An 18,603-nucleotide genomic window follows, 5' to 3' on the forward strand; every position below is an offset into this window, starting at 1 on the left:
TTCCTTGGCTGTTTCATGAGGAGCAAGGCAGGTGCCTAACTCAATATCTCAAGAAGTGGCTTAGGCATCTGTTCCTATTCATGCATCGCTAAGCAGAGAGAGGCACCTCCTTCCTGCAGCCCTGACCTGGGTGCCTGCCTCTTGGGGAGGAGTGGAGCTGAGCACTTATCCCTATCGTCAGCATCTCCCACTGTGGGAGATCTGGCTCTGTGCAGCTGCTGGGTTCACATTTTCTGGGATCCCATTCTATCCCATGTATTGTGTAGGAAGCCCATGTGCCTAAATCAACTTTGTGGAGCACAATGTTATTCCCCTGATCTTTTTAGATGCCTGGAAGTTAGGTGCTGTGGTGCTTAGTGTTACTATGCCTAGATCCCTTTGTGAATCCCACCTTATGAATCCAGGAGCGTTGTTACTAATATCAGAATTTGGCCCACTGTTCTTAACAGCCTCTGAATTAGGGATATAAAATCCCAGTTAATCAGTTAACCAGTTAAACCTTAGATTTAACCAGTTAACCGATTAAGCAGGATCCCACTCCTGCCCCAGGCAGCCAGCCCCTACCCCCTCTGTGTGTTGGTTGCCAGCTTGTTCTCCTGGCCCCTGTAGGGCTGCTCCTGGGTACCATATACCCAGTTACCCATTCACATCCCTAATCTAAATTTGATCCTAACTAGTTTAACTTCTTAAATAAAAGTTTTGGGGTCCTGATTCAGTCAGTTTCTCAATCATGTCAATGAAACTACACGCATGCTAACAGCTGTACATGCGATTAACACCTTCCTAAAGGTGGGCCTGGTGGGGCTGTTGCTAGTGGAAAGAAAACTGTAACTACCCTCTCAGAGATGGTATGTGGCACACTCCTCTTTATGCAAATACATCTATTTGCTATTCTGCCTCTAGTGTTTTGGTTTATTTATTGTATATTTATTCTGAGTTTCCCAGCTGAGAGCTGGTCCTGCACATTTGCTCACTGTCAGTTACATTGCTAGAAGCACAGCAGCACCTACTGCAATGTTTCTATTGCATTACAACTATTTCCTTAAGATGACCTTGGGCCTGAGATATTTATCAGTCGGGAAATAAAACAAAAAGAGCAAAAAGGAAACAGGAGCATGATGTAGTGATCTGTCCCCACCTAGATTCTGCAGTTTGTTCATCAGTAACTCTCATGTTCATTTTATACTTCTATCATAAGCCATCCCTTGCAAGCAATGTCATGTGAAATTATGCCTCTGTATAAATTAATATTTCCAATGACTAGTGTTTTATTGCTTCAGAGGGGTAGCCGAGTTAGTCTGTAACAGGAAAAACTTAAAAAACAACAGTCTAGTTCGTAGCACCTTAAAAACTAACAAAACGTTATGAAATATGTTTTGTTAGTCTTTAAGGTGCTACTAGACTATTTGTTGTTTAAGTTTTTAGTGTTTTATTATATAGTCAGAAAAGGAGCCTTATCATTAAGGGTCTTTGCACAATTCAGATCTATATGCTAATAATTATGGAAAAATTGGCAAGACACAAGCGTCTTGTTTCATTGGCAGCAGACCAGGACCTTTTACAGAGGCTCCAACTGTGCAGGTTATTGGATTCTTTGAATCAAATTCAGCCTTGGTGTAAGTAGGCAACTGAAGTCAAGGGAGAGGTATCTGTTTTCACCCGGGCTCAGTTTTGGCCAGCTGGGTTTTTCAGAGCGTATCTTGAAAAATCATCTCCTGAGCATGCATGTGTCAAAGGCAGTAACTAATTTTCCAAGCCACGTGGATTTTCCACCATGCAGTGGAAAACAAGATCCAACCTCATTCTCTTAATTTAGAGCAGATTAGCTAATCTAATTTATCAATGTAATTTCTAAACCACATATTCCTGTAACATCTTTCCATCACATTACAAAATATATTTGGAAGAGTTTACAAGTTGAGTGAAAGCGATCATTAGTTACCACCTTAACTATACGTAAATTAAGATTATAGCTTCCATAAAAACCCTGTGTTTTCAATAGACTCACATCTGTCTCTATAATGGTGTGAGCTGAAACTTGTCATGGTTGCACTCAGCCTGGATGTGGTATGTCATGGAGATTTGGGGTGGAGAAGGAGGAATGTGAGGAAAATTCATTCAGCCCTTTCTAAGTTAAGATCTTTTTGTGCTCAGAAATAGCTGAACAAAAACATTCTAGAATGTACAAGAAAAAAAACAACAAATGGTCTGGTAGCACTTAACAGACTAACAAAAATAACCTGACAGGACTAAAACCATTTCTGAGAATTATTTTTAAATTTTAAATGAAAAGAGTCGCCATGTATACATGAAATTAACCATTACCCTGTGGTATTGGAAGTCCAAACACAGGATCTTTGGCCAGTGCATGAGAATCTGCAAGTGAAACTTTTAACAACAGAGGATCAGATTCTTAATTGCCTTACCGCCTCCTTTAGACTGCTCAGGAGGCAGCAAGGAAACAAAGCCCATGGATGCAATCACCAGGGAGAATTCCCCACATGGAAGGGAATTCTCCAGGTAATGAAGCACATTCTTAACAGCCCCATGCCACACTGTGTCCTAGCCCCTTACGTTGGTCAGAGATGTGGCTGGAGGCAAAGGGCACAACTGGATGGGGTTGCTGAAACAGCCCCTTGTGACAATAAGGAGCGAAATGTAAGTTAGGACAGCTCAGATGGACTTTTTCTCACCAGTGAGAGATGTGCATAGGTGGGCACGCCCTTTGGGCAGCTCTGAAGAGTCACTACACCACACCATTCCTTGTTGCTGGAGAGCTGGGGGACAGCCAGAGCTGCTCTTTTGCTGTTTGGCATGTGTATTTATGTAACAACTATTACTTCATTCTAACTTGTGGTCCAGGATAAAGGCTTGGAGAGAAATTAGGTTTCAACCATAACACTGTGGGGTCAGTCTGTTTGATCCACTTGAGTGTGATTGTTTCAACATAAATTCTTCCAAGTTGCTAATAGTACACCATAGCACATCAGCTGTACCAACTGTGCAACATGTTTCCCCACTCATGTACGACCAGTTCTGGAGAATGGTCTTGCTCCATTTGAGTGCTAAGGCCTGCGGGTGCATATAGATGAATCCAATAGAATTTCCTAGGGATGAAACCAATAGGGTTCTATCGACATTAGTCTTTAATTAATCTGTGGAATTTAATAGCAAATCATATCCTCGCTCTACCATATTTAAATTGTCATATGGAATTTCTATAGAGGAAAAACCCTTGGAAGACTTACCATTTACTTTTAAATGCTGTTGAACAAAACAGAAAGGGAAGTGTAGGGAGGGAGCAGGGTCTGTATTCTCCAGTATTATGTAGCAGTACACACAGGTAGGAGGCTCATATTCATAGATTCCAAGGCTACTTTAGTCAACTCATCAGACTTTCTCAGATGAGCACAGGCCATAGAACTTCCTGCAAATAATTCCTAGAACAGATCTTTTAGATAAGCATCCAGTCTGGATTTAAAAATTGTTAGCAATGGAGACTCCAGCATAACCCTCGGTAAGTTGTTCCAATGCTTTATTACTCTCATTTCCAGTCTAAGTTTGTTTAGTTTCAACTTCCAGCCAGTAGATTTTGTTATACCTTCTTCGCTAGACTGAAGAGCTCATTATTAAATATTTGTTCTCCAAGCAGGCACTTACAGAGTGTGATCAGGTCTCCCTTTAACTTTCTCTTTGTTAAAATAAATAGAGTAAATTCCTTCAGTCCATCACTATAAGGCAGGATTTCTAATCCTTTCATTTTTGTCATGGCTCTTCTGCCTCTTTAATTTAACAGCATCCTTCTTGAATTGTGGACATCAGAACTGGACAGAGAATTCCTGCAGTAGTCACACCTCTCTACTCCTACTTGAGATTCTCCTGCTTATGTGTGACAGTAATGGAGCAATGCCAATTTTGACCAGCTGAGGAACTGGCTCAGGTATTTGAGAAGTTGCAAGGCCAAGTGTTCCATAACTAGAGCCCTGCACAGATACAGATTTGGTACCCACATCCATATCTGCAGAAATGAACCACAGATATCCACATCGGTGGATGCGGAAACCTGGAGATATAAAGTGAATATCTGTGGATTTGCAGGGCTCTATCGATAACATTTGTACAGCACATTTAAAGCCAGTACTGCAGAGCAATAATTTTAATGGTTGAAAGTCAGGAGTGCAATAACTGGCATAATTCATTAACAAGTCCCTGTGCCTGCCCCCCAACTCCTAACAGAATGCTGTTGAGTAAACACACTGGAGCTGGGTTGGAAATGCTGGATAATGTTTTTAGACTCGGGGAAAAATAACATCACTAATCTGCATTTAAAAAATGCATCACTCACTCATTCACGGGAACAAATATAATCAAGCCCGACTTACAGAAGAGAGGCATTGTTAGTGGCACTCACGGGAATCAGTTCTTCAAGTTCAACCTTGGCAGCTGCCCGAGAGCTTAGCATGTGTGGCCTTTCCATGAAGTGTGAGTTATTATGCTGAAGTTGCTTCTTGCCCAAAGAAAAGAACTCTTTGGATCATTTAATTAAAGCTTTGGGGAACTTGGCTGGGCAGTTTGGTGGTAGTGGTTGTTTTTGTTTGTAGATTTAATTCACCAAGTTCTATTCACTAATTTTTTATTACATAAATTAGAGGAAGAATGCAGCACATAACTTCCTTTTGAGGAAGAATGCAGCACATAACTTAATTAGAGCTAGGTTCTTCTGTCAGAGTCAACAGGAGTTTCAGTTTATCAGAATTTAGTAAAGTGAGTGACACTGGCTGCATAAGAGAGAATGTTCCACGGACAGGAACAAAACATGCTGAGAATGGAGAAGTAGTCTGAAGTATCCAAGGTATTGGAGTATTCTCCAGTCTCATGAATCCTAGAGAACAATGAGCTAGCTAATTGCTGCTGCACTCACTATGTTATTAGCGCTACGTTAAGGTGCATAGATAAACACCTTGCTAGATTCTATTGCAGACCGAGAGGCAAAACTGTCTAGTATGAGAGACATCATATGTACATGTAGCAAAATACCATAAACAAAATACCTGGATCATACAGCTCATGAAGGTTAAATTCTTTTATAAGAATGCCTTCCCATGCCAGGTAATGCCAAAAATTATATCCATGCTTAATCATAAACACCTCCTCCCCCCACAGAGCCAGGGTCAGTTCAAGCACAGATATATAACATTTGAATAATGCAAAGGACTTGATTTAAACTCACAGAGAGTAAAATAATAAGACCGAGTTGGCTAACAATCTAGGCTGACATATTCTGACCTTTACTCATCCCTGAATGAAAACGAGAGAAAAAGCACACTGTCTGAGGGCCAGCCTGTTGCATTTAGCCATTGGCATGGAAAGCAGCACCATGCTGCCTCAGGAGGGCTTTGGGGAAGGAATGCGCCTTAGTGGGGCTTCTTGTAATGAGTTTAGCATTAGGTTGAAGCTACTTTCCTCTTTTTCGGCTATTCATTTTAAGTTTGTATGGTCCAGTATAGGACAACCTGATGTCATTGGATTCTGAAGATAGGACATGGACACCAGAAGTTTTAACATGTTCTTTTTCTTGATCATTTATTTGCAGTTGCTACTCATGACTCTTGGATCAAATAACCGATTTCCAGATGAAGATGTGTATTGCTGAGGATTGCCATGTTAATATCCACTAGGCAACTGGAGTTTTAGCCAAGTCCCCAGCTTGATTGAAACAACAATGTCCATTCAATCAGGTGAGTTACAGATGCAACAATGGTCCCGACAGTGTCAGATTATGAAGAATCTAAGATGCTGTTTTAAATAAAGAAAAAAAAAGTAAATTTCCAGGCCCCAGCCTGCATTAACCTCACTAGGGGTGTTAATCAAGTAAACATTTATTACTGAATTGCTGAATACTGTAGCAGTTGGAGTGGGGGAGGTGGTGAGAGAGAAGCCCACAGCTCATGGAATTCCAGTAACGAAGGAAATGAAGAAAGAAGAGCACTGGAGGGACATAAAGACTGGGAAAAGGGAGTGAAACAGAGAAAGGATGGGGAAAGAAGAAAAATACAAAACAAAATTAGCAAGGTGAGTATATTTTCTCACTGAGTGATGCTGAATGCAACAAAAAAAAGTACTAAATAAATAATGATAAAGTTTATCAACTAGCCAAGAGCCACATTTTGCTTCAGATGCTTGTGCAAACCTGACATTTCATAGCAGGTATCTTAACAATGGCAAAAAACTATATTTCTAAGTTTATACTTTATCCTACAGATCACAAGGAAAATGGAATTTGGCTTCATCAAGTAAATGAAATTGAGACACTCTGTTTTCTGCCTCTGTTTAATATGTCGGAGGGAAAAATACATATGCTAATAAGTATGTATCAAACATGCCAACACTAATCCTACTCTCACCATGGAGTTTTGATGGGGCTGCATAGAACTTGGCTTTGAACTTTAAATGTTCATAACTCTGAAATATTGAATTGATTTCCTGCAGATGTGAATTGTTTACTGCAGCACCAGGGGCTATGAAATGAGCTGTGTTCAAATGTCCTAGCATCAGCTCTTTGTGAGCTACGTGATCACAAACATGTCAGTCAGAACATACAAGCAAAGTGGATTGCTCGTTAGGCCCGCGTAACTTAAAAATAGCCAGACTAATTTTGCAGAGACTTTTCAAAAGAGTCATCTTTAGGCTGAGGCCAAGCATGGAAACTACATTGCATTCCAAATGTAATTTGTTTGATGAAATTACAAGCAACCAAAAATAGAGGCTAGAATGGAAACTGCAACTCAACATTAACATTTTTATTTCCTGAGTCTGGGCCATGGAAATAATTTTAGCAGACCCTACATACCCCAACTGGAACTGTGGTTTTCTTCTTTCCAATACAAGCCACGTTGACACTTTATCTTTAGAAAATCATGGAACACATAGGCAGTTTTTATATATTTGGTAGATTGGATAATCATGCATTCTATCAAACTGACAGTGTCTGTAAGATCTCAACTGGATCATTTCAGTCTATTTCCAGATGCTGCAGCTTTTGTCTTTTATACTCAGTCTTACACTCCAGACTGCAATCTAAACAGTACTAGCCACATACTGTGGTGCTGTTATAAAGTTCGTCCATTGGTTTTGTACTAACATTTAACATTTTTACTGTAGTGGAATCTCCAGGCTTCAAACAGGTCCAGGACCCATTGTGCTAGACACAAACATACAGTCTCTGATTCAATAGTCCATTCCCAGTCAGTAAAGAACATAAGCATCCGCTTAATTCCCAGCACATTTTACTCCCATTATTTCAATAGGAATTAAGTAAGTGCTTAAAAACTTTCCTGCATTGGAGCCATAGTACATGACAGTCCCTACCCCAGAAGCTTACAGTTGAAAGCGCTGATTTAGCCAGACTTTAAGCCTGTGAGTAGTTGCTTTACATATTTAGTTGGAACAGGGCCCTAAAAAGTGACCTGGGATGAGACAAACAGGCAAAAGCGGAAGATGAGGCAAAATGCATTCTAGTGTAACACTGACAGACCCTGGTCATCTGCGGGCGGAACAAATCTGGGACCTCTGGCGCATACTGCGTGAACCGCTACCACAGGAACTAAAAGTCAGAACAGACATTATCTTTGTAAGTGGTCTCAGTGCCACTAGACGGGACAATACACCACACCCAGCAGGTGCGTAGGTTACACTAGCAGTATGTGAAAAAAAAACCTGACAACAATTTGGAATTCAAAAATTTTCAGCCAAATCTATTTAGCACTGAATTGCTATGTGAACATACTTAGCCAATCAGAGGCAGTGATCGTAAGACTCCATCTATGTGGCTTCCAGCATCATTTTCTTGATCTTATAAGGGACACTGTGAAGATTCACAGTGTGCTTATCTTATAGAAGGCCAGGAGCAAGCACTCTTGAACAGTCCCTTCTGGGAAACCCAGGAAAGAAACTGAAGTGCTCTAGTGGAAGAGATCATATTTATTTTAACTCATTGGGAAGAGGGCACAGCAGTCATGCAGCAACATGACACTTTTGATGGTGGAGGTGGAGAAGCACAAGGGGAAGAAGATGGAGGTGACCAAAGGGCTTCCCAAGCAAAGCATATTTCTAAAACAAAAAGTGGGAGATGATGTGTGTGAGATCAGGTGGACTCAACTGCAGTTTTATCATTATTTTGAAAATGATTTGTTCATAATGTGGACTCAGTGCTGTTACTCTCAGTAAAGCACTGAAATCCATGGAGTGGCAGCGGCAGAACTGAGAGCAAAATCCAACCCATTACATTTTGGCTATATTGAAATATTAACTGTAATAGCAATGTTGTTCCATTTTAAAAATGGATTACTGTGCATACATATTTATGGGGCTGTGCTCCCTGAGGGGCATGCACAGAGCTCCCATTTAAGCTAATGGGGCTAACACAAGAGCACTGACAGGTGGCGAGACAAATTAATAAGGAGATTTAATGTGCAGGCTTTCAGTGAACATACAGCCCACTTTCATTAAAAATATAACAATGCAATTTGTAAAGCACCCAGCACCAGAACCTCAGAGCAAACTCGGATAATTTCATTATAAAAACTTTATACATGCTGAAAATAAAAATATAATGTAATAATACCTACAAACAGAAGAGAAAGAGGCGGGGGAGGGGTGCTGCTTAGTTATTAGAGGGAAGGGAAAGGTCATTTTTTCAAATGAAAGTCTTTGGCTGTGTTTCTAGAATGGGGATAGAACAGACGGATGTTAAGAGGAAAGTGAAGTCATGTGACAAAGGGGCGTCACTAGCTGGCTGACAACATACAAGGGATGGACAATTGTCCGAAAGCAACTGCCCATCAGCACTGCAAAGCCTGTCCTAATAGAGAAGACACAGAACTTGGTTGTAATGAATAAATGCAAAGATGACCATTTATTGAGGCACTGACTCTGTAGGCCTCTCTGGCTCTCCAGCTCCCCAAACTATCTAAAATAGACCTGGTTGCTTAGTGCCCTCACACTAAAGTCTCCCTAAGTCCTGGCCTGGATTCAGCAGTCATGGCCCCCTGAGTGCAATACAAGGACAAGGTTCAGAAATGATGTCTGCACACTGAGCACTGACACCATCCGGAGTTGATGTTTATTTAGGGAGTTGTTATTGCCAGATAATTAATGGGTCCATGATCTATACACACCAAACCTCAATGCAAGAAGAGACACAATCGGCTATACTAGCACACTGTTGTGTTAAATAAGGAGCTTTTGTGAACTACAGTAAACTTCCGATAATCCGGCACCTTTAGGACCCAGAGGGTGCCAGATTATCAGATTTGCTGGACTATCGGAAGGGGGGGCTTTGAGGGGTCTTGGGTGGGGTGGGGCGGATGCCATCCCAGACCCCTCATAGCCCCCCTTTCCGATAGTCCGGCTCTGCCCCAGGCATCCCTGATTCAGCTGCTGCTGGTCAGTTTCAGCAGCGGCTGAATCGGGGACGCCTGCAGCAGAGCAGCTGGAGTGCTGCCGGGTTGGTCCGGTAGCGACGACCCTTGGCGCGGCGAGACCAACCCGGCAGTACCCCAGCTGCTCTTGGGGACGCCTGGGACAGAGCAGCTGGGGTGCTGCTGGGTTGGTCCTGCAGCGCCGCTCCTTGGCGCTACTGGACCAACCTGGCAGCACCTCAGCTGCTCTGCCCCAGGTGTCCCCAAGTCTGCCACTGCTGAAACTGATCGGGGCTGATTCCAGGAAGCCCGAGGCAGAGCAGCTCTGCCTCGGGCTTCCTGGAGTCAGTCGCTGGTCAGTTTCAGCAGCGGCTGACGTGGGGACAGCTGGGGCGCTGCCGGGTTGGGTTCCCAGCCCCAAGGGGCAGCGCTATGGGACCAACCCGGCAGCGCCCCAGCTGCTCTGCCCTAGGCGTCCCCAATTCAGCCGCTGGTCAGTTTTAGCAGCGGCTGAATCGGGGAACCTGGGGGCAGAGCAGCTCCAATGGTCCGGCTGCCTGGAGCACTTCCAGGTTCCTGATGGTGGCGGACCATCAGGAGTACCGGACCATCAGATGCCGGACCATCAGAGTTTTACTGTACTTGGTTAGTAGATCATTTAGATGTTGTTATTCTTTTCCTTTTATACAAGTAAGGAAATCCAGCCAGAAAAATAATGCATGTGAAGTAGCGTTATTGATTTGACAGAAGACCACAAAATCTCTGAAATGAAATTAGGGCAGAAAATGAAAGCTGACACGCATGCCTTAGTCGGACCTTTTAAGAGGCAGGGAAGAAACCTTTCACCCTCCCTTGCATAGCCTACTGAAGGGTCAGTCACAACTCAAAAGAGAATGCAGGGACTAGGCCTGTTGTGTGCCCATGGGGTCCTTTCCTGCCCCCTTCAACGCTGGGCCGAGGATGCAGTTAATGCAGTCCCTCTGTGCACTGAGCTGTTCAGGGAGCAACTGTGGCAGAGGCCAAACACATTACAGCATGCCACAAATGAACCATGCCAGGCAAATGGCAGAGGTTAGGTGTTTTTTTAAGTATTTAATAATAATAAAAATAGACCAAAACATTTGGGACCGAATTTCATCTACCACTTGCATCCCTATAGACCACCCAAATTCTAGTGATTTCAATGGGATTTGGATGGGCTAGGCAGAATTACCCTCTTCACTTTCACGTCTTATGATAGTCTAGTCTAAATGGGAAACACTAAGGGTGTGTCTAAACTACATGCCTCCATCGACGGAGGCATGTAGATTAGTTTATTCAAAAAAGGGAAATAAAGCCGCGATTTAAATAATCACGGCTTCATTTAAATTTACATGGCTGCTGCGCTGAGCCGACATACAGCTGATCAGCTGTTTGTCGGCTCAGCGCGCTAGTCTGGACGCTCCCGCGCCGACCTGAAAGCCCTTTATCGACCTCCCCGTTATGTCTCGTAGGATGAAGTTTACCGGGGAAGTTGATAAAGGGCTTTTATGTCAGCAGGGGAGCGTCCAGACTAGCACGCTGAGCCGACAAACAGCTGATCAGCTGTTTGTTGGCTCAGCGCGGCAGCCATGTAAATTTAAATGAAGCCGCGATTATTTAAATCGCGGCTTCATTTCCCTTTTTCGAATAAACTAATCTACATGCCTCCGTCGAATAAACTAATCTAAATACCTGCACACTCAACATCTTTCTACAGCTACCCAGCTCCTAATGACCATTATGTTTAAAGGTGCTAGGACACATTAGTATGACAGACACCCCCTCCTTTGGTTCTCTTTCGGTTTCTGTTCTGCTAGCCTTGAAAGATAGTGACTGATGGGTGGTATGTAAATTAAACACCAGGGGAGAGAGGGGAGAGAGAGGGAGAGTGTCTGAACAAACGTTGGGGAAGGTTGATGCATTGCAACCACTGTAGACTAGCAAATATTAACATTAATCCTGCGCATCACAGCTGCACATTTGGTATACTTTTCTACATATCAAATCCATAAGTCTATCTCCTGAGCCAGTGGTTGATTTAGTATCCAGCAAATAAGAGATGATGTATTACCTCTCTTGTGATGGATTAGCTAGTTCAACCATACTTGCATTTGATGTGATGGAATAAATGACAGCAGTTTTACTAATGCATGCTTCTTCCCCACCATCAAATAAAGCAAAAAGTTGTCCCTTAATATTTAAACCCATACAAGAATGTAATACATATAGACAGCAAATGAGTATAATGTAACATGTCATAAAATGTAAGTAGCTTTCTACTTTGAAGGAAGGTTGGTAGGAGGTACAGGGAGGCTATTTTACACATGACAGAGGTAATAAATCTAGGGCTTGCCTGCAGTCTCAGACTCAACTGGAAATGCATTAGCTGATGCAAATATTTTTGAAATGTGGTACATGTATATTACAAAGGGACTCCACTACTGAACTGACTGGGTTCTTATCTATGTTGGTGGCATTACAGCTTTGCCAGTCAAAGGATGATCACATTAATCAGCTTCCAATCCAAACCTGCAAATGGAAATAGATCACAACAGCAGCACCACTGTCTCCACTTCTGATTCACGGAAAGGCAATCATTTGTGGACTTCTTTCCTCTGGGCAAGATGTGTTCACTGACTCAAAACTCCCGCTGCTTCTTTGCTGTACCGAGACTGAGCCATGCCAGAATAGTATAGAAGCAAAATGCGGGGTAAAATTGACATCACACTTTGAGCTGCTCTGAGAGCAGCTTTTGCATGGGCCAGGAACTGGAATCCTGCTGTAGCGGGAAAGACTGAGCTATGGTATATTCATCATATTAACTACCTTTGGATGCTTGTCTCATACCGGAAAAGCAATACCAATAGAGCACTATAGGCAGATGCTAAAAATGTTCTAAGGGAGTTTCATGCAGGGCTATGGGGAATTTTGTAGCCTGATCCTGATGAATGTCCTTCATCTTCCACTGAAATCAGTGACACTTGCAAACACACAGTACCTTGCAGGAGGTGCTCCGTCACTGTCAAGATCAGGTCATTTGCATACAGAGCAAGCTAAACTTGCAGGGCTTGGTACTGTTATTCTCCGTCGTTTGAAATGTGCTTAAATAATCATATAAACTTTATGAAGATGTAGAATTAAGTGGAACATTTACTGTTTTCGTAACAAGTCTCAGATCAGACAAAACCACTGTTCAAACCAGACTAAAAAACTGAATAGGTAACCTGGATTACTGGCATGGCTTACTGAAAGAACTTTGCTAATACGCTTTAAAATATATTCTTCTTAAATGTCAAGGGTCAGAATTTCAAAGGGACCTCAAATGACTTGCATGTGCAATTTTTGTGCCCCGTGACTTGTCCACACGAATGAATGAATTCACTCTAGCAAATCCCACTTGCACCACAATAACCCAATCCCCCAGCTGAGTTCCCGTCCTGAGGAATGTCTGGCACCTTTTGTTTGGACATAAGCTGCTTTTGTGATTTGCTCTCATGCAAAGTTGCATAAGCCCAAATGAAAGACCTTCTGTGAAAACCTGGCCTTAGGTCACATATAAAACCTTTCACATTTCACACACATTCAGGGTTATCATAGATAATTTAGCCCAGATTCTGATTTCAATCAGACCACTGCCAATCCCCACTCACTCCATTTATTTCAATGAGTTACTCAGGATTTACACCCGTGTAACTGAGGCCTGAATTGGGCCCTTTTGTTTGAACAAAGGTTTGTCTCCCACTCACACTCTTTTGCCGCCTTCTTAATCTACCAGTGAAGTCACAAAGCTGAATTTCCATGGCAACAGGCTGTGAGGTCATAAACAAAGGATTATGATTTCACTGCAGCATCAAGTAGATGCAAGGGAATTGGGAGGAAGAAAGCTTAGTCAAAAACACAATTACCTATACAAAAAATGAACAGCAGAAAGCAAGGGAATACAGAGGATGACTGACCAGACAATGTGCTTCCTGTATGGAGATTTCTTTCTTTTGTTTTAAAAACATTAGTTCCAAAGTACCTGTTCCTCTATTAAAAAAACAACATCAACAATTGGAGTGCAAGGCCTGATTTTGCTCACATTGAATTCGCGAATGAAACTCCCACTGTCTTCAGAAGGACCAGAATCTCACCCTTACAGTGCACCAGCATGACCTTGCTGACTGAGAGTCTGTCCCACTTTGTCACAAGCCCTCAGTATGGGAATAGTCCCCCATTCTCCCTAGTAATAGGGATTTTTATCTTTTCTAAATGGAAAACCATACTGACTTACTTTCCTTTACTCATCTTCTCACAGGAGTTGTGACACTGTTGTACTGTGTGTTCCATGGAGACCTGGCTGCCACTGGTATCTGCAGTTACTCTGTAACCTCCTGCTGAGCAAAAAGTAGTGGCAGGTGCAATGAAGAATCCTGAGGCTGCAGTGTGAGAGTACACAAACTTTACAGAGAGAGAGTGATTGCAGGAGAAGGAGTGAACATGGATTTCCCTGAAAGACACATGCCCATTCCTTTGTTGCAACATTGGGTTAAATAAATTGGCGCACACCACAATGTGTTTTTACAGGATGGCTGCTAGTTTCCTTATATTTTAATAGGCTCGCTCCTGCTGTGTCTCAGACACAGTAACTAGAACTGGGCCCCATGTGATGAGCTCTCAGTCACACCACAGCTGTCATGCTATGGTACAAAGGACAAGCTGAATTCTTGTAAAAAATAATGCCTTGTCTTCTTTACACAGCTCAGCCCATTTCCTTTCCATATTTCTCGTTGTCTCTCCTCTCCCAGGAAGTGATTTAGCACCAGCAGCTCTTTGAGATACCTCGTCAAAACATCTCAAGGGGAAGCCATGTTAGTCTGTAACGTTACAAACAATGAGTAGTCCTGCAGCACTTTAGAGACCAACAAAAATAAACATGTAGTATCATGAGCTTTCCTGAGTAAGACCCACTTCATTTCTAACTCGTCCGATGAAGTGGGTCTTACCCATGAAAGGTCATCATACTATCTATAATGACTAGTCCTGTGGCACCTCAGAGACTAACAAATAAACATATAGTCTCTAAGGTACCACAGGTCTACTCGTTGTCTCCAAAACATGTGTTTCAAGCCCCTCATTTGATGAAAGCTGCTATTTCATTTGGCTGCATGTCTACTGTCTACATATAGAAAATGAAAATCTCCTATCGGTACATGTGCCTCCTATGGTAATGCTTTCTTCCTTCCTGTGTGATCAGGCCATTTTACAGATTGGATGAGAGAAGAGTCTTTGTGGGGTGGGGAGCAGATATGCCATTTAAAGAGTAAGTTTGTTTTCCTACTCCATAAACAGATGAGGCAGTGTTAGACATTTGTATGATTGTCACTCCGGCTGTGTCTACACTGCACCCCTTTTCCGGAAAAGGGATGCAGATTAGACACTTTGGAATAGCAAAATCCGCGGGGGATTTAAATATCCCCCGTGGTATTTGCATTAACATGACTGCCGCTTTTTTCCGGCTTGGGGATAAGCCGGAGAAAAGCGCCAGTCTAGACGTGATTCTCCAGAAAATAAACCCTTTTCCGGAGGATCTTTTAATCCTTGAACTTGAAAGTAGGAATAAAAAAGCCTCTGGAAAAGGGTTTATTTTCCGGAGAATCACGTCTAGACTGGCGCTTTTCTCCGGCTTATCCCCAAGCCGGAAAAAAGCAGCAGCCATGTTAATGCAAATACCGCGGGGGATATTTAAATCCCCCGCGGATTTTGCTATTCCGATGTGCTACATTAGCATCCCTTTTCCGGAAGGGATGCCAGTGTAGACGTAGCCTCCATGTTTAGAGGAAGGGGAGATGGATCTGTATCTTGAATAGAGAAGAACATTGAGAATACATCGTAAGACTTTTAGGGCTAAGTTAACTAGCTTTTCTTTCATTTCATCTTTCAGTACACCTGTGTGGATCTAAGGATACATCTACACAGTAGTGTTATTTCAGAATAACTGACATTATTTTGAAATAACAAAGTGCACGTCTACAAAGCAAGCTGTTATTTTGAAATAATTTCGAGATGGAGTACTTCTTATTGTAACCCTCATTTTACAAGGAGTAAGGGAAGTTGAATGAGGAATGTTCTTCCTTTGACTTTCTGCTATGTAGACAGCGCCAAAAGCCAAATTAAGCTATTTTGACCAGCTACGCAATTGATGTAGCTGAAGTTATGTATCTTAATTTGCCTTTTGCCCTGCAGTGTAGACATGCCCTAAGTGACAAAGTAATCAGAAATATCCAGGAGCAAAGGATAGAGCAGAAGTAACATAATGATTGTGATATGACTTCATTCCAAAGTAATATCCAGGAATCCCTGCTATAAATGTCTTCCTTATTACCACATCTCTTCCCTACAGCCATGCTTAGCTCCCCAAGATGGCTTCACACAGCATGCTCAGTATAGAAACAAAACCCATTACCTTATATAGAACACTGGAACCCTTAAAACTGAAGAGGAAATGGGTAAGTGATGAAGCACTGCGGAGCTATGAAATGCTGCCACCTCTATACTCTATTAGGCTGTTTCTGGTTCTGTATGGTGAAATATTTCCAGTTGACAGAGAAGAAAAGGACAGGCCCACATTCTCACAGCAGAATGAATACACTGAAGGACCAGTCTTTTCACAGTTTTGAGGATCAGGGCCTATTTTCTAAGCTGCAGGTCCTGTATTAGGATGTGTGTAAACAGGAAAGTACAGTATCAGTTCCATGGTATGTTCCCACATCCTTCTAGGCCCCTGGAAGTCTAATTCTAGGGTACAATACAAACTCACATAAGTTAATGTTGGTCATAACTTGTAGGTATTTCCCCTGCCAGAGTCACCCAGGACTCAGAGGGTGCTAATGGATGTGGGTAGGAGACATCTCTGTAGGAGATGTCCCTGTGCATATGTCTGACAAATCCCATGAGATCAGCTGAATCTACTGCTACCTCTGAGTCTAAGTTGAACCGGTTTAAAATTAACATGATTTTTTATCACTGGAGCTCACATGGAAGCATCTCTTCGGCACCTCACACCCCAAAGAGGGCACCTGAAGCTAAACAGCTCACATCTAGTCTCAGATCAGTATATTATTTGCACCAAGTTTCAACCCAGAACAGAGTTTTATGGCCATGTTATAATGAACTGCTGAAGAGTGGACACACTTGCTGACACGAATCACTTCAACTGTACTAGCAGGTGCCCCTTGAAATATCCTGCTCTGTGCTGCCAAATGTACCAGATACATGTATGGCAAAAAGCCACCTTCAGTGCTCCACCACATACCTTGTACTAAACCCTGCTGGTGAGAACACCATGGCTGCACAAAGCAAAGAGGTTAGGCTCCCTCTTACAAAATGTTACCCAATAAATACTCATAATTCTAAGCATTTAATAGCTTAAAATAACTATAAATAACACTAATCAGTCCTCAACCAACTCTGTGATGTAGATACACATTAATATCCTATTGTCTGCATTTTAAAGATGGAGAAATGAAAGGCTAGTAGGCTAGACTACTCCCCCTTTTTCTGGAGCGTGGGGTAGAGGGAGTACTGGTCAGCAAATAACACCACCTCCTGTGCTGCCACTTAGCATCCACTACCCTCAGGAGGGATGTAGCAGGAGCACCACTTACTCCTGCCCATCCAGACTCAAAGTCTAATGTTACCTGCCCTAAGGTACACAGTGGTAAGGGCAAGTCATTGGTAAAGCTGGCATTAGAATACAAGTGCTCTGACTCCAAGTCCAATGCTTAGATCAGTGAGCAACAGTCCCCAATCAAGTTCAGTGCAATCATAATGTACCCTTCTGTGCTATTCATGGTCAAGTATAAAAATGTCTTTGCTGACACTCTGACACTTTAAACTCTCTCTATGTATGTGTGTGTATGTGTGTGTGAGAGAAAGAAAAAGAGACTGACTTTTTTTGGTATGCATGATTTTGTTCCCTTGATAGCTCTGTGTTTCTTGTCTCTCTCATAGCTGACAAACCTGGATTTTTTTTCCCCCCAATAACAAGTCTGTACTACATTTTTCTATTTAATGCTGTAAGAACTTGTGAGTTTGCTCCATCCATTAGTCAGCATAAATAATCATTTTGCTGTCCTTTCCCATATGCTGATTATTGGAAGGTTTACTTGTGTAACCTCAGCTCTGCTGAACATTTTCTTCTTTTACACTTGCTAGTGTTGAGATATTTTTAAGTCTGGTCTTTCTTTCACTGGTCACATTTGTTACACAAATTTGCTCTATAGCATGTCTATAGCATCTTTAATATTTGGAAATTTTACATTAAGTAAGGCATCAGTAAGGCATTTGATACGGTCTTGCATGATATTCTTATTGATAAACTAGGCAAATATAACTTAGATAGGGCCACGATAAGGTGGGTGCATAATTGGCTGGATAACCGTAGTCAGAGAGGAGTTGTTAACGGTGCTAAATCCTGCTGGAAAGGGATAACAAGTGGAGTTCCTCAAGGGTCTGTTTTGGGACCCGTACTGGGTGGGTTTGCAACTTCTTTGGAGGATAGGGACATAATTCAAAATGACCCTAGCAAGTTAGAGAAATGGTCAGAGGTAAACAGGATGAAGTTTAATAAAGAGAAATGCAAAGTGCTCCACTTAGGAAGGAACAATCAGTTCCATACATACAAGATGGGAAGCGACTGTCTAGGAAGGAGCATGGCGGAAAGGGATCTAGGGGTCATAGTGGACCACAAGTTGAATATGGGTCAACAGTGTGATGCTGTTGCAAAAAAAGCAAATATGATTCTAGGTTGTATCAACAGGTGTGTTGTAAGCAAAACTCGTGAAGTCATTCTGCCGCTCTACTCTGCACTAGTTAGGCCTCAGCTGGAGTACTGTGTCCAGTTCTGGGCTCCAGATTTCAAGAAAGATGTGTAGAAATTGGAAAGGGTACAGAGAAGAGCTACAAGAATGATTAAAGGTCTAGAGAACATGACCTATGAAGCCAGGCTTCATGAACTGGGCTTGTTTAGTTTGGAAAAAAGAAGATTAAGGGGGGACATGATAGCGGTTTTCAAATATCTAAAAGGGTGTCACAAGAAGGAAGGAGAAAATTTGTTCCTCTTGGTTTCTGAGGACAGGACAAGGAGTAATGGGCTTAAAGTGCAGCAAGAGAGGTTTAGATT

The 18,603-nt window shown here is 42.3% G+C and overlaps 1 protein-coding gene and 1 long non-coding RNA gene across 12 annotated transcripts in view; one reads left to right on the forward strand and one right to left on the reverse strand.

Moving 5' to 3' along the window:
* The window catches only part of LOC112547465 (uncharacterized), a 116,363-nt gene extending 102,355 nt beyond the window's left edge, over nucleotides 1-14,008 (forward strand). For all 4 annotated transcript variants that reach the window (XR_012901916.1, XR_012901914.1, XR_012901915.1 and 1 more), the window contains 3 exons: nucleotides 3,797-3,940; nucleotides 5,594-5,738; nucleotides 13,738-14,008. This is a non-coding gene — a long non-coding RNA (uncharacterized LOC112547465). The remainder of the gene's footprint in view (nucleotides 1-3,796; nucleotides 3,941-5,593; nucleotides 5,739-13,737) is intronic.
* TMEM108 (transmembrane protein 108) overlaps nucleotides 1-18,603 on the reverse strand; it is a 270,991-nt gene that overhangs the window by 47,314 nt on the left and 205,074 nt on the right. The window lies entirely within an intron of this gene.

The sequence above is a fragment of the Pelodiscus sinensis genome, chromosome 2 (assembly GCF_049634645.1).
Source record: "Pelodiscus sinensis isolate JC-2024 chromosome 2, ASM4963464v1, whole genome shotgun sequence".
NCBI lineage: Eukaryota > Metazoa > Chordata > Testudines > Trionychidae > Pelodiscus > Pelodiscus sinensis.